The following is a 12,062-nucleotide window of genomic DNA, read 5'->3' as shown; positions in this document are numbered from 1 at the left end:
TTAATTTTTTAAAAACGTGCTAGTGATGAAATCAGGGTAATCTACCTCATTTTGTGTCAAGAGAGAAAGGATTAAACTAATTCAATAGCTGGGAGATCAATGACAGTAAAACTAGACAAATGTATTAAGAAATTCAGCACATATCTGCCGCCAAAGTCAAACCATTGGATCCACCATTATAAATTGTAAAGCCAGAGGCAGTAACCAGGTGAACAAGTTAACAATTTCTCAATTATATTGGGAAATGCCAATATGTATAAATTCAAAGCAATGAAAGAATGATCAACAACTTCATTTGAGGTATTGCATATTTCCTTATAAAATGATCTGGTTAGAGTAAAACAAGCTCAAAATGGTTCAGGTATGCCCACAGTGCTGATAAGTTCCATACATTTTGATCCTGCAATGGTGAGGGAACAGTGACATAGTTTCAAGTCTGAATAATATATGATTTGAATGGGTATTTGCTGGTGGCAACGTTCCCATGCATCTGCTCCCCTTGGCTTGTGGGTGGTAGAGTTTGTGGGTTTAGAAAATGCTAAGGGAGGAAACTGAATGAGTTACCATAGCACGTAGATAGTACACGTTGCTGCTATAGTGTCAGTGGTGGAGCGAATGGATATTGAAAGTGGTGAATGAGGTGCCAAGTCAAGTGGGCTGTTTTGCCTTGGAAGGTCCCAAGCTTGTTAAGTATTGTTGGAGTTGCACCCATGCAGGAAGGTGGGGTGTATTCCATTACACGTCAGTATTGTAGATGGTGGACAGACACTGGGACAACTGTAGTTGAGTCACTTGCTAAGCAATTCCTAGCATCTGACCTGCTCTTGTAGCCAGAGTATTTATATGCCTGGTCCAGTTCAGTTTCTGGTCAGTGACACTCCCTTGGATTGTTGGGGAGCTGACGATGGTAATGTCATTGAATGTCAAGGGATGATTATTAGATTTTTACTTGTTGAAGATAGTCATTGCCTGGAGGTGCAAATGTTTCTTTGTGTTTTTCATCTCAAGATTGGCTATTAGTCCAGGTCTTGCTGCAAATGGAAATGGACTGCTACAGTATCTGAGGAGTAATAGTGTTGAAAATTGCATAATCATCAGATAGCATCCTCAATTAGTTAAAGAGGATCAAAGAGGAAGATCCTGCACCTTAGATCAAATCTTCAGTACATTCTTCAATATGAAACAGAATGAAAATGCAGAGTTCAGACAACAAATGTTTCATCTGCAGATGCAGCTAAACACCACAACACATTAGAAAATGATTTATTGGAGACCAATAACAAACTGTGAAATGCTGGAGTATGTCAAAGAGGAAATGTAAAAGGTAAGAAGCTGAGACTGACTGACTTTTAAACTGTCTGGCCCCATAGGGATAACATGCTATAGGGAATTCCAGACAAGCTGAGAGTTGGAATTGTAAACCTACTCTTGAGAATGGACAGGGTTTATATAAATGGTCAAAGATGGACAGGTAAATGTCCTTGCTGCATCTTCATGCCAACAATGACCAATCCATTCAGCATTCTCTTCTGATGCAGTATATGTAGGGCCCCTTTCCTCATGTCTGTTTCTTACATCCTAGTCCTGATGAGTGCAGATGACACTAAAGTCGGTGGAGTAGTGGATAGTTTGGAAGAATATTACAGGTTGCAGGGGGACTTGGATAAACTGCAGAATTGGGCTGAGAGGTGGCAAATGGAGTTCAATGCAGCTAAATGGGAGGTAATGCACTTTGGGAAGAATAACATGAAGGCAGAATACTGGGTCAATGGAAAGATTCTTGGTAGTGAGGATGTGCAGAGGGATCTTGGAGTCCATGTACATGGATCCCTGAAAGTTGCCACCCAGGTTGAAAGTGCTGTTAAGAAGGCATACGGTGTGTTAGGTTTTATTGGTAGAGGGATTGAGTCCGGAGCTGTAATGTCATGCTGCAACTATACAAAATGCTAGTGCAGCCACACTTGGAATATTGTGTCAGTTTTGGTCACCATATTTCGGGAAGGATGTGAAAGCATTGGAAAAGGTGCAGAGGAGATTTACCAGGATGTTGCCTGGTCTGGAGGGAAGGTCTTATGAGGAAAAGCTGAGAGAATTGGGTCTGTTCTCATTGGAAAGAAGAAAGCTAAGAGGGGAATTTTTAGAGACATACAAGATGATCAGAGGATTAGATAGAGTGAACAGTGAGAGTCTTTTTCCTAGGATGATGACGTCAGCTTGTATGAGGGGGCATAATTACAAATTGAGGAGTGATAGATTTAAGAGAGATGTCAAAGGCAGGTTCTTTACTCAGAGGGTGGTAAGGGCATGGAATGCCCTGCCTGCCAATGTATTTAGCTCAGCCATATTAGGGAGATTTAAACAATCCTTGGATAAGCATATGGATGATGATGGGATAGTGTAGGGGGATGAGCTGAGAATAGTTCACAGGTTGGTGCAATATTGAGGGGTGAAGGGCCTGTTCTGGGCTGTATTGTTCTATGTTCTATGAGTGCAAGGTGAAAAGCTTTGACTTGTCTCATCTTAACAACGTTTAAACATAATTTTTTATTCCCACATAACTCCCATTCACCTCTTGGAATCTGCTTTGAAGAGCTGATAATTGACACATTAGTGCACAAACCATGGACATTTTTGAGATGTTCAAAATGAGATCCCTACTGATAGACTGGGGGAGTTGAGATACTTCTACACTGCAAATATGAATAGAAATGTGAGACCATTCAACCAGATTATTTTAAGACATTTCTATGAAAATACCTGACTTGGAATAACCTGAATAAAGGACAAAAGTAATATAAAACCGATGACCATAAAATGAATACACCTTACTTTCTGAAATTGTGATAAATTTGTGAAGTGTAACTAAATTTTAGTTTCAAATGACAGAAGCTATTTTGCAACTCACTGATTTGAAAAGGTTAATATTTATTTGATGTATTTCAGGTGCAGAAAACAATGCAAAGTTCAGAAATGCTATCCACTATAAAGCTCAACATGGACAAAAGTATCTTTTGCTTTTGACTGGGGCATTGCAAAAAATAAATAAAATGTGATTGACTGCTAGTTCAATGGATGTTGTTTCAAATTTAGACAAGTTATTGGGAGTGACCTCCATATGAGAATATGGTAGAACCATGACAGATTAGTTAAGTAGCGACAACACAGTCATGTTGTTTTGAACGTATCCCAAAGAGAATTAATGGAAAATGAACAGAGAAATTTACACTGAATCTGTGAATAAAGTCTCAGAAGCTTATCTTTCAAACAGCCTGTCTATTCTCAGGATTTTTTTTTCCTTTGCAATGACAATTTAGAGAATAAATATTATATTTTATCTTTAACACTGCTGCCAGTGGGTATCTGCGATAAGTTTATGCGAAATTGTATTTATTTAAAGTTTCATATGTCATGTCATGTCATATGTGACCTGTCTGAAGGCAGGTTTTTGGCATGTTGTCAACTTAGCTGCATGTCGAGCTGTTTTTGTCAAGGCACTTTGCCATTGTCTGTCATTCTGAGGGGCTGGGTAAGGAAGTGAATCTGAAGTTTATGACAGCTAGAATGAGATCTGAACTTGTGCCGTTGGTATTATTCTGAACCACATATTAGTCATCTAGCATACTGAGCTAACTGGCCCAGAACAGTACAATACAAACAGCACAGGCTCTTCAGATCACCAAGCCCGTGCTGTTTCCGAATCCTTATTTATTGCCCATGCACATTTTCTGCCCATCTGTTTGCCCCCCATTCATGTGTCTATCAAGATATGCCTTAAATGTAGCTAATATGATTAGATTACTTACAGTGTGGAAACAGGCCCTTCAGCCCAACAAGACCACACCGCCCCGCCGAAGCGTACCCACCCATACCCCTACATCTACATCGACCCCTTACCTAACACTAGGGGCATTTTAGCATGGCCAATTCACCTGACCTGCACATCTTTGGACTGTGGGAGGAAACCGGAGCACCCGGAGGAAACCCACGCAGACACGGAGAACGTGCAAACTCCACACAGTCAGTCGCCTGAGGCAGGAATTGAACCCAGGTCTCCGGCGCTGTGAGGCAGCAGTGCTAACCACTGTGCCACCGTGCCGCCCACCATATGCTTGCACCATCTCCACTGGCACTGAGTTTCAGGCACCCACCATCTTCTGTGTGAAATATTTTTCCCTAAACTTTCCCCCTCTCACCTTGGGCATCTGTCCCTTTGTATGTGACCTTTCCATCTTGAGAAAAAGAACCTCTGACTATCCATCCTATCTATGCCGCTCATAATTTTATAGACCTCTATCAGGTTTCCTCTCAGCCTCTGTCAAACTGAGTTTATCCAACCTCTCGTGCGATGTGCCCCCTCCATTCTGAACTTTGTTGAGGATAGGATTTCTGAACTTCACGTTATTTTCTGCACCTGAAATGCATCAAATAAATATTAACCTTTTCAAATCAGTGAGTTGTAAAATAACTTTTGACATTTCAAACTAAGTATTGGTTACGCTTCACAAACGCATTTTGGAGTCACTGCTGAGTACGGACCTCAGAGGTCTGTGCACTGACAGAAGTAGTATTATCTGAGACTCATAATAGCACAAATGACGCACACCAATTTCTGCCTGCCAGTGGGTGGGCATTAGTCTTCTCACTCCTTAAGAGAAGCACGTTTTAGAATGAGCAGAGATGTGCATGATCACTGCCTAGGGCAGACAGATTTCAATGGCCAACCAAACCAATAAGCTTCATTATGCTGTTCAACACTGCTCTCCCATTAACACTTTTGCGAAAACATTCTTTAAATGTACAAGCATTTACACAACTAATTCCCTCTCATCTCCTATGCAAACTCTCAACAAACCTCCACCTGGAAGAGGGCAGTGCTGGATACCCTCAGCTTTATCCCCACCTCTGTGAGGTTGGCAATGTCATGGGGAGGAGAAAGTGAGGACTGCAGATGCTGGAGATCAGAGCTGAAAATGTGTTGCTGGAAAAGCACAGCAGGTCAGGCAGCATCCAAGGAGCAGGAGAATCCTGCTTCCTGAAGGGCTTCCTGAAGAAGGGCTCATGCCCGAAACGTCAATTCTCCTGCTCCTTGGATGCTGCCTGACCTGCTGTGCTTTTCCAGCAATGTCATGGGGATCCAGGTCCAGCACACTCAGTGTCTTCTGGATGTGCAGACACTCTAGATACATGCTCAGCATCAATGGCATGGCAGGAGGGTGTGTGGTAGGACAGAGGATTGTGCCATTGTTATTTGATCTTAATCATACAACAGGAAGAGACAGTATGAAGAAAAACCCAGGAGTTTGCTAAGATAGGTAGGCAGCATGGTGGCACAGTGGTTAGCACTGCTGCACCAGAGACCTGGGTTCAATTCCCACCTCAGGCGACTCTCTGTGTGGAGGTTGCACATTCTCCCCGTGTTTGTGTGGGTTTGCTCCGGTTTCCTCCCACAGTCCAAAAATGTGCAGGTTAGGTGAATTGGCCATGAGGCATTTGTCTGTAGTGTTAAGTGTAGGGCAATGGGTCTGGGTGGGTTGCGTGTCGGTGTGGACTTGTTGGGTCGAAGTGCCTAATTCCACACTGTAAGTAATCTAAAATAGCAGTGAAATAAAGCTGAATGACATATGACAAAATTAAGATTTTGAAATGGATTGTGATACAGTTTTACATTATTGCACTGAGCTTATGAAGAGAATATGATTTAAAAGAAGTCTGGGATTTATATATTAATGAACCGAAACCTGCAACCTATTCTAAAAGATGAAAGACTTAAAAGCAATCTAGGTTTGTTCAAGATATTGTTTTAATTGCATGACACTGTGATCTTTTGTTCTAACTTCTGTGTCTTATGATCCTGTTCCACTAATTACCTGATGAAGGAGCAACGCTTTGAAAGCTAGTGCTTCCAAATAAACCTGTTAGACTGTAACCTGGTGTTGTGTTAAAAATCACACAACACCAGGATATAGTCCAACAGGTTTATTTGGAAGTGCTAGCTTTTGAAGTGCTGCTTCTTCATCATGTGTTTGTGGAGAATAAGATCATAAGGCACAGACTTTATAGCCAAATGAGTGCAGCTTCATGGAGATGTGATGATGCATTAAACAAATTTAGATCAAGTCTTTCATCTTTTAGAATGGAAGTGCTGGTTTCTTTTCTTTGATATGTAAATCCCAGAATATCCTTTAAATTACATTCTCAAGAAAGGTCTAGCTTTTCTAACAATAGGTGCCATCTCAGCTGAGACAATGCATTAAAGTGTGAGGTATGTCTGTCCCAATGTTGAGTTAGACTGTTTCTATTTCTAAAGTGGGAGTTACAGAGGTTTACATGGATTCATGCAGTTTTTGAGCAAAATGAAATGTAGCTCTGCAAAAACAAATTCACCCCATAAAATTATATGTGTGTGTGTGTGTAGGAGAGACAGAATGAGTGTGAGCATGTGAGTGTGTGTGCGTGTGTGTGTGAGTGAGTGCATGTGATAGAGTGTGTGTGTACATACGTGTGTGTGTGTAAGCTTGGTAAAATTTATATATGGATGTGATGGGGTATGTGTCTGTGAGAGAGTGCATTTGTGGTGTGTGTGCAAGGGGTGTATGTGTGTGTATATGTGTGTGTGTATGAGAGAGACCTTATATATGAGATAGGGTCTACATGGGTGTGTGATATGTAGGAGTGTGTGTGTGAGAGAGTGTATAGTGTAGTGGGGTCACCTGTAGTGTGACATGCACCCAAGGTCCCACTTGAGGCCATTCCCATGTGTACCGAACTTGGCTATCAGCCTCTGCTCGGCCACTCTGCGTTGTTGCTTGTCCCGGTGTCTGCCTTGGAGGATGGTCACCCGGAAGTCTCAGGCCGAATAGCCCGGACCATTGTAGTGTTCCCTGACTGGAAGGGAATGCTCCTTTCTGGTGATTGTTGTACGGTGTCTACCCCAGTTCAGCACCAGCTCCTCCAAGTTCTGGTATTGTGTCATTTTTAACCTTATGAAGAATGGTCGGGGGAGTTTTAAATCTAGAAAGATCCATTTTCTCCTTTTTGGTATATCAGTGCATGTGATTCCTAACTTTAAAAAAATAGTATAACATGATGGAGGAGTGGGTATAATGTAGTTAAAGATCATTCTTGTTCCAATGCTTTAATGCAAATAAAACCAGTTGAGTAACTCTTATACATTGAGCGGAATCTTACAATATTTAGTTTAGTGTTAATTTTGTTGAGTTTCATGGAAGGTTTGTCTCAGGTCAGGCCTGACACACTTTCCTGCGGTATCATTCCAAACTCCCCAAACAAACTATCTCCCAAGCCTCGACATTGCCCTTCTTGCCTGGCACTGGCTCATTTCTCTCATTTTACCGTAGTTGGCAGAATTTCTTATGCATTGGCACGATTATAATCCACTCCCTAGACTCCAGAGGCACAGATCCCTGGACTGAGAGCACCGCAACTGAACACCTGGCTGTGTTGAAGCCCCCAGACCCATCTCAGAAACTGCTCTGATTCATTGTGCTGGAACCCAATGATAAATGGATGTCTTCATGGACTTTACTGAGGGCCACTTGTCTTGGGCTTGAAGACATGGTCGTTGTTTGCAGCACACAGTGTGTTTGCTATGAGAGCTGCTGACATATGATGCAGGTGTGAGAATGACATTGTTATTCGAAAGATTTAGCACGCTTGCCTTCATTGCTCAGACCTTTGAGTATAGGAATTGGGGCGTCATGTTGAAGTTTTACACGATGTTGGTGAGGTCCCTTCTGGACTACTTGTGTGCAGTTCTGGTCGTCCTATTACAAGAAGGATATTATTAAACTGGAGAGGGTTCAGAAAAGATTTACCAGGATGTTGCCAGGAATGGAGGGTTTAAGACATAAAAATAGACTGGAAAGACTGGGACTTTTTTCACTGGAGTGTAGGAGGTTGAGGATTGGCCTTACAGAGGTTTTTGAAATCTTGAGGGACATCGATAAGGTGAATAACAAGTATCTTTTCCGTAGGGTATGTGAGTTCAAAAGTGTGGGATATATTTTTAAGGTGAAAGGAGAATGTTTTAAAAAGAGCATGATGTGCATCATTTTTACATAGAGAGTGGTTTATGTGTGGTATGAACCACCACAGGAAGTGATGGATACAGGTGCAATTACATGAAAAGACATTTGGATAGGTGTATGAATATGAAAGGTTTGGAGGGATATGGGCCAAGCACAGACAAGTGGGGCTAGTTTGATTTGGGAACATGGTGGGCATGGATTGGTTGGACCTTGACTATGACTCTGTGTCCATGAGCTTGACTGAGGAAGGCTGACCAGCAAGATGTGACTGCACTAAGAAGGCCAAGGAACACTGTGAGCTGCAGGTTGGTGCTGGATGAGTGAGCTCTATGGGACTTAGTGAGCAGCCTGCCCATTATGTGCGCTGGATGCTTATTCCATGCAAAGTGGCTTTGCAGCAGTATTGGAATGCTGGTGCGTGGTGCAGCATTACAAAGCAGCAGCCTCCTGTCAGTGGATTGGAGATGCACCGTGAAGGTCCTGTGAGTCTGGTAGCTGTCAGATGCCTTGGGTGCAGGGTGTGCATGACTGGTTTCCTGGAGTCTGCTTCATCGTTGTTGACGCAATGGAGCAGGTACTCACTCTGACTTTCATACCAGAATTGTTGACATCTCATTTTCTTGCGGTGGCTGGTAGAATGGGAAGTTGCAGGTTAAAGAGATGAGCTTTGTAGTTAGCGAGGCTGTTAACAATTAATAACCCCCCTCAGTAGGCATCTCGTTACTCCCTAGCAAGAATCTCATCTCGATGTCTGGAATTCTGTTTGAACATTCAACGGGTTGCTCTCAGTGTTGAGAATGTCCTTGCCCAATGTCTCACGTGACCTCTCCCTGTAATCGATGTCACTCAGGCCCCTGTAAGATTCTACCCATTAATGCAGTTCCTACTTCCCTTCAGTAGTGAAAGGTAAGAGGGGCATCTCAAATGTTTTCAAATTCGCTTAAATATATTCATCGAAACAAAGGCATTTTCTGTTACAATAAGCATAATGCGTATGCATGACTGCTGTTGTCCAAATATAATTGAATTAATCTCATTATTGCATTATTTATGGCCTGACAAGGTTTCATTCAACCATTGAAATAATTCAGTTCCAAGAGTTCAATGAAAAGGCAGGGGCAAGACAACTTCACCATGTCAAAAGAAAAACTTTCACTTAAGAAATTCAGATGTATTCCAGGCCCATCACCTATTTTCCTAATTTTAGGTGTCAAAGAGAATGGCGCCCCAAATGATTTATTGTGTCTGAAATGTGCAAACAAGAAGCAGAAAGTACTACAAAAGAGTAAATATTAGCTCAGGGCACTATTTGTTCGAGGAAACTTATGTTCTAGGTATTGATGTGTACTGCACCAATCAGTCAGAGATAGGAAACATCAAAGTCGTGGAGGAATTGAGAGACAAAAAACTCTCCTCGGGGGGAACGCTGAGATAAGATGAGGTCACCCCAGCTGCAAAAGAAAATCTTTAAATTTTACGAAACTGCACTGAATAATCGCTTTTGTAAAGACGTACTGAAAAGCATCAAAATAGAAATGTGATTGTACTGGTAAAGACAACTTATTATTTTAATGAAAGTATTGGCTCATTTTAAAAGATTGATAAGAGAAAAATGCATCTTAGGTTTTAACATTCTGCAGTAGTATTTGGCAAGTGGTTTTGAGATAAAATATTGTTGTGTTCTCCCTTGAGACAGGACTGAATCTTATCATGCTTTGGCTGCGTGACAATTATGCTGAGTTTCACAAAAGGTTTTCTGTGTGGGGCTCTGTGAAATGTCTTGGTATGTCATCCTACATTCACCCCATTGCCTACCTACCCTACACTTATGGCCCTTCTCTTGTCCAATGTTAGCCCAAATGACCACATGCCATAGCGGAAGAACTCGCCAGTCAACCAGGTTTCCTCTCTGGCACCATGCCATCTTTAAATCCCTACTGAATGATCAGCTAAACACTGGCATTCACTGTTCATGGCACATGGCTGGCATGGATACACATTCTATCAAAAACAGCTCAACTTTCTTGCCCCAGTCCACCAGCGGGACACACAGCTTACCTGTCCTTGGCTGCATCCCACCTTATTACTCTCTGTAAGTCACTGCTACTCTGCTCCCAATGCCCAGTGCAGACCTATATTTTATCATTGAGCAGTGGGTAAGGTCAGAGACAGGCAAACACTTGGGTGGTTCCAAGGATGAGCTTTTGTATGCAGTCATCAAAAGTGAACACAAGCAAAACTAATAGACTCTGCAGTTTTCTCCCATGATGCGAACAATACCAGCCCCATGACCAATGACTGATCTCCAGACCATGATGATCTGCTATACCTAACTCTCACCAACTGGATGCAGGTTCAATGAGGTTCTGTTGGGTTTGTAGCACTCAAAACAGTTGAGCTCTGGCATGGAGAGTATCAGCTTCCTCCTCTCCAGTGTCTTCATCGTCCTCCTTGGAAGCTCACTCCCAATCCCCCAACTCCTCAGCATCCAGCACACCACATTGCTGCCTGCTCCAGTGGTGCAGAGCGCTATGATGGTGTGGCACGCTCTGAGCCTAATACAGAAACAAACCTTAGACTAGTCCAAGTAGCAGAATCATGTCTTCAGAGTCCCTATTTCTAATGTGGAAATGAGCCCACGGCACAAATCATTCTTTGACTTTACACAACCTTCCATGATAAAAAGCCACAAAGTGTAGGAAGTGGGAATGCCACTCCAGAAGGGAAGTGATCTTCAAGGCTGAACGTCCAAAACTATATTAGGAACATAGGACTCAGGAGCAGGAGTGTTGGAGATATACCTTACCTTTAAGAGAGTAGAGCTCTAAGGACATATAGTATTTGCTGTGTGTATAAAACATCATTATCCATTTAAGAAATGCACTGATTTTAGTATTCTTCCTTTAAAAAGTGAACACGTTCGTATTTTCTTATGTTCTTATTGCCCACTCACTCAGTCTATAAACTTTCTGCTATTGCAACCTTCTGTTATTGCAAGACCTTGGATGAAGTTCCTCAATTTATCCCAGTTTCCAAAGGGGATAACACAAATTGTCAAGTCCCGGGTAAGGAGGCATGAACTGGCCCTTTCTTTATTCACCTTTCTCCTCAGTTGGTCACAGCATGGTTGATCCACAAAGGATCCTGTTTATTTCCCCCTTTCTTCAAAACAAAATGATCTTAAGTTTTAAAAATAGCCAATTTAATCAGGTTTTCTTGTGTTCGCAGAAGAGGGATTTTATTTGTTACTCATCCTAAGAAATAATAATGCAACATAAGCACACAGATCAGAAATGAGGAGTGCATCCCATAAAAAGATCCAAGTTAAAATATAGGTACTGGAAAAACACAGCAGGTCAAGCAGCATCCGAGGAGCAGGAGAATTGATGTCTTGGGCAAAAGCCCTTCATCAGGAATGAGGCTTGTGGGCCGGGGGCTGAGAGATAAATGGTAGGAGGGTGGGGCTGGGGAGAAGGTAGCTGACAGTGTGATAGGCAGATAAAGGAGGGGGAGAAAGTGATAGATCGGAGAGAAGGGTGGAGTGGATAAATAGAAAAGGTGATGGACAGGTCAAGAGGGTGATGCTAAGTTGGAGGCTTGGGACTGCGATAATGTGGGAGGAGGGGAAATGAGGAAACTGGTGAAATCCACATTGATCCTGTGTGGTTGCAGGGTCTCGAGGCAGAATATGAGGTGTTCTTCCTCCAGGTGTTGGCTGGTAAAGTTGGAGGAGGGCCAGGACCTGCATATCCTTGGTGGAGTGAAAAGGGGATTTGAATTGTTCAGTCAGGGGGTGGTGGGTTGGTTTGTGTGGGTGTCATAGAGATGTTCTCTGAAACGATCCGCAAGTTGGCATCCTGTCTCCCTGATGAAGAGGAGACCACATTGGGTGCAACAAATAAATTAGATGACATTGGTGGAGGTACAGGTAAATATCTGTCGGATGTGGAAGGATCCTTTAGGGCCTTGGATGGAGATGAGGGGGGAGATATGGGTGCAGGTTCTGCACTTCTT

This window comes from Chiloscyllium punctatum, chromosome 3 (genome assembly GCF_047496795.1).
Source record: "Chiloscyllium punctatum isolate Juve2018m chromosome 3, sChiPun1.3, whole genome shotgun sequence".
Lineage (NCBI taxonomy): Eukaryota > Metazoa > Chordata > Chondrichthyes > Orectolobiformes > Hemiscylliidae > Chiloscyllium > Chiloscyllium punctatum.
This window is presented reverse-complemented; position numbering follows the sequence as displayed.